Genomic DNA, 4532 nt, shown 5'->3' with positions numbered 1-4532 from the left:
TTTCCAGATTGTCAAGTATGTGGAAAGAAGCATGGAGGAGTTTGTAACAAGTTGAATGTGGTATGTTTTAAATGCAACCAGAAAGGGCATTACTCGAGGGAGTGCCGAAATCAGCCAGCAAGAGAGCCAGCAAATAAGGATCAACCTATCCGAAATCCAGCAGTGAAGGTTCCAGCCATTGGATTTACATGCTTCAACTGTGGAAAGCCAGGACATATGGCCAGGGATTGCAAGACACCAACCCCAGTCAGTAATGCATTAAGGATTATGGGATCTACCCCAACAGTGAATGAGACTCCGAGGGCTAGAGTTTTTGATATGTCGGTGAAGGATGCGATCCAGGATACGGATGTCGTGGCAGGTACGCTTAATGTAAATTCTTTATGTGCCAAAATGTTAATAGATTCGGGAGCAACTCGATCGTTTGTTTCCCAAGATTTTGTTAGTAAGTTAAATTGTCCAGTTGGGTATTTAAATGAAATAATGACTGTGAAATTAGCAAATCAAGAACGTGTAACTATTAACCAAGTTTGTGGGAATTGTGAGATTAAGATTTCTGGTAGTAAGTTTTGTGTAGATTTGATACCGTTTAAGTTAGGAGAATTTGACGTTATATTAGGGATGGATTGGTTATCTAAGCATGATGCTCAGATAGATTGTCGAAATAAGAAAGTAATGGTGAAAACGCCAGACGAAAGAATAGTAACGTTCAAGGGACAGAAGCAAGTAAAGAAGTTCTTAACGATGATTCAAGCCAAGAAGTTACTGCGACAAGGATGTGAGCATTTCGTAGCATATGTGATCGACAGAAGTCAGGAGCCAGCAAAACTTGAAGATATTCCAGTTGTGAAGGAATTTCCAGACGTGTTTCCCGACGAATTACCAGGACTTCCTCCAGATAGAGAAATTGAATTTGCAATCGACTTAGCACCTGGAACCGAACCAGTATCCAAGGCCCCGTACAGAATGGCGCCTGTTGAGATGAAAGAGCTAGCAAAGTAATTGCAGGAATTGTTAGAGAAAGGAGTAATCAGACCCAGTGTATCCCCGTGGGGAGCCCCGGTATTATTTGTCAAGAAGAAAGATGGAAGCATGAGACTGTGCATCGACTATAGGGAGCTCAACAAGTTGACAATCAAGAATAAGTATCCGTTACCCATAATTGATGATTTGTTTGACCAATTGAAGGGAGCCAAGTATTTCTCCAAAATCGATTTAAGATCGGGATATCATCAACTGAAGATTAAACCAGAAGATATACCAAAGACAGCTTTCAGAACAAGGTATGGGCATCATGAATTTCTAGTAATGTCGTTTGGATTGACCAACGCCCCAGCAGCGTTTATGGACCTGATGAACAGAATTTTCAAGGAATATTTGGACAAGTTCGTTATAGTATTTATAGACGATATTTTGATCTATTCAAAGACGGAGGAGGATCATGCGGAACATTTAAGGACAGCTTTGGAGATTTTAAGGAAAAAGAAGTTATATGCTAAATTGTCGAAGTGTGAGTTTTGGCTACAGGAAGTTCAGTTCTTAGGACATATAGTCAGTAATGAAGGGATCAAAGTGGACCCGGCAAAGATCGAGGCAATTACGAATTGGGAAAGACCGAGAACACCCACTGAGGTAAGAAGTTTCTTGGGATTGGCAGGATATTATCAATGATTCGTTCAGAATTTCTCAAGAATTGCAACACCATTGACAAAGCTTACACGAAAGAATAAAAAGTTTATATGGAATGACAAGTGCGAAGAAAGTTTTCAGGAATTGAAGCGGAGATTAATCACGGCACCTGTTTTTGTCACTTCCAGACGATCAAGGGAATTTCGTAATTTATAGCGATGCTTCTTACAAAGGATTAGGATGTGTTCTTATGCAGCACGACAAGGTGATTGCGTATGCGTCAAGGCAATTGAAACCACACGAACAGAAGTACCCTACTCATGATTTGGAGTTAGCAGCTATAGTTTTCGCTTTGAAGATTTGGAGACATTATTTGTATGGAGAAAAGTGTGAGATTTTCACGGATCACAAAAGTTTGAAATATATATTTACCCAGAAGGAACTTAATATGAGACAAAGGAGATGGTTAGAATTGATCAAGGATTATGATTGCTCGATTAATTATCATCCCGGTAAGGCGAACGTCGTAGCAGATGCGTTAAGTCGGAAGGAAAGGTTAAATATGTTATCCGTACCTGAAGAGATATATAAAGAATTTCAAAAATTGGAATTGGAGATTAGAATTTACAAGCCCGAGGAAGCAAAAGTGTACAGTATGATTTTCCAACCGGAGTTATTGGAGAAAATAAAGAAATGCCAGAAAGAGGTAATGGATCAAGATATAAATAGTTTGGTAGGTGAGGAATTATGCACGCAACAAGATGATCAAGGTATTCTTAGGTTTTCTTCAAGAATTTGGATTCCACCAGTAACGGAGCTGAAAAATGAAATTTTACAAGAGGCACATAGTTCAAGATATTCCATCCATCCAGGGAGTACAAAAATGTACAGAGATTTAAAGAAGAATTATTGGTGGCCAGATATGAAGAGGGAAATTGCGGAATGGGTTAGCAAATGCTATACATGTCAGAGAGTTAAAGCAGAGCATCAGAGACCAAGCGGATTGCTACAGCCATTGGAGATTCCAGAGTGGAAGTGGGAACATATTACCATGGATTTCATAGTTGGATTACCAAGGACAAGGACTAATCATGATGCCATTTGGGTTATAGTAGATAGACTTACCAAGTCAGCTCATTTTCTGCCTATAAATGAAAGATTTTCGCTCGACAAGTTAGTTCATATGTACTTGAAAGAGATCGTAGTTCGTCATGGAGTTCCAGTGTCTATCGTATCTGATAGAGATCCAAGGTTTAATTCAAGATTCTGGAAGAGTTTTCAAGAATGTTTGGGAACAAGATTGAATATGAGTACGGCCTATCACCCCCAAACGGATGACCAAAGTGAAAGAACGATCCAGACAATCGAGGACATGCTACGTGTTTGTGCTATTGATTTCAAAGGAAGTTGGGACGAGCATTTACCCCTGGTAGAGTTTGTTTATAACAACAGTTATCACGCCAACATTGGGATGCCACCTTATGAAGCCCTTTATGGACGCAAATGTAGATCTCCGGTATATTGGGACGAAGTAGGAGAACGCAAAATACTCGGACCCGAATTGGTACAGCAGACAAAGGAAGTTGTTGAAATTATCCAGAAAAGATTAATAGCCGCACAAGATCGTCAAAGGAAATATGCAGACCAGTCAAGAAAAGACATGGAATTTGAAGAAGGAAGCTTGGTATTATTGAAAGTATCACCGTGGAAAGGACTAACGAGGTTTGGGAAGAAAGGGAAGCTAAACCCAAGATATGTCGGACCTTTTGAAATCCTAAAGCGTATTGGCAAAGTAGCTTACGAGTTGGCGTTACCTCCGCACATGGAGCACATTCACAATGTTTTTCACATATCAATGCTTAAGAAATATAATCCAGACTCCAGGCATGTAATAAAATATGAGCCAATAGAGCTTCAAGCAGATTTGTCATATATAGAGAGCCCGGTAGAAGTTCTAGAAGAGAGAGAGAAAGTATTGAGAAATAAAGTGGTAAAGTTAGTAAGAGTATTATGGAGAAACCCAAAGGTTGAAGAGTCAACCCGGGAGTTAGAAAGTGATATGAGAGAAAAGTACCCTCATTTGTTTTCTTAGGAGATTCTGAGGACAGAATCCTTTTAAGGGGGGAAGATGTAATATTCGGGATATATCGTGTAATTATTTTTGCTATTATATAATTATTATGTGTGTTCAGTATTTATTCTGTGAGTTAATTGTTAAAGTGTTATCTGTACTTGGTTATTCAAAAATAATATTAATTGAGTATTTTAATTTTTATATGTCCAAAATAAAATATAAATAATTGTCATATCTTCCTAATTATTTTTACGTTGGTTTATGGATTTATAAGAATCATCTGAAATTTCTAAAATCTTTTTCCGGGTAATTAAAATCTATTTTATAAAAACGGGAACCAACCGACGTCAACCATGGTTACGTTTTTGGAACCCGAAACTCTTTCGAGAACTCCTTCTTAACCTAATTGTAATATTCCGAGCATTTTCCATATTTCGACTTTTTCGATTCGGCGTACGGTTTGTCCTGCGCGGGTCCCGACGCAACATTTTCGATACAATATTCGTTTCGGTAAATCAATAAAACCCGTATTTTCGATAAACGGGAGCTTTTTATTAAACTATCACAATTATCACTTCGTAATACGTGTAACCAGGCGCTGAGACCAAGATCGCAGTACAAATTGTACTGATTTGGATAATTATCCCGAAAACCGATACCGTTTGGATCAGTTTTTACAAATAAACGTACCGTTTTATATCCGGAATGATCCAACGGGATACTAATTTTCCGTAATTATAAATAGCCTTTTACCATATTTTATTTCGTATCAAAATCAATTGCAGACAGATAATTATATAATTTTCAGAGAAAAACCCTAATTTCCTAA

This window comes from Apium graveolens, chromosome 7 (assembly GCF_009905375.1).
Source record: "Apium graveolens cultivar Ventura chromosome 7, ASM990537v1, whole genome shotgun sequence".
NCBI classification, from domain to species: Eukaryota; Viridiplantae; Streptophyta; class Magnoliopsida; order Apiales; family Apiaceae; genus Apium; species Apium graveolens.
This window is presented reverse-complemented; position numbering follows the sequence as displayed.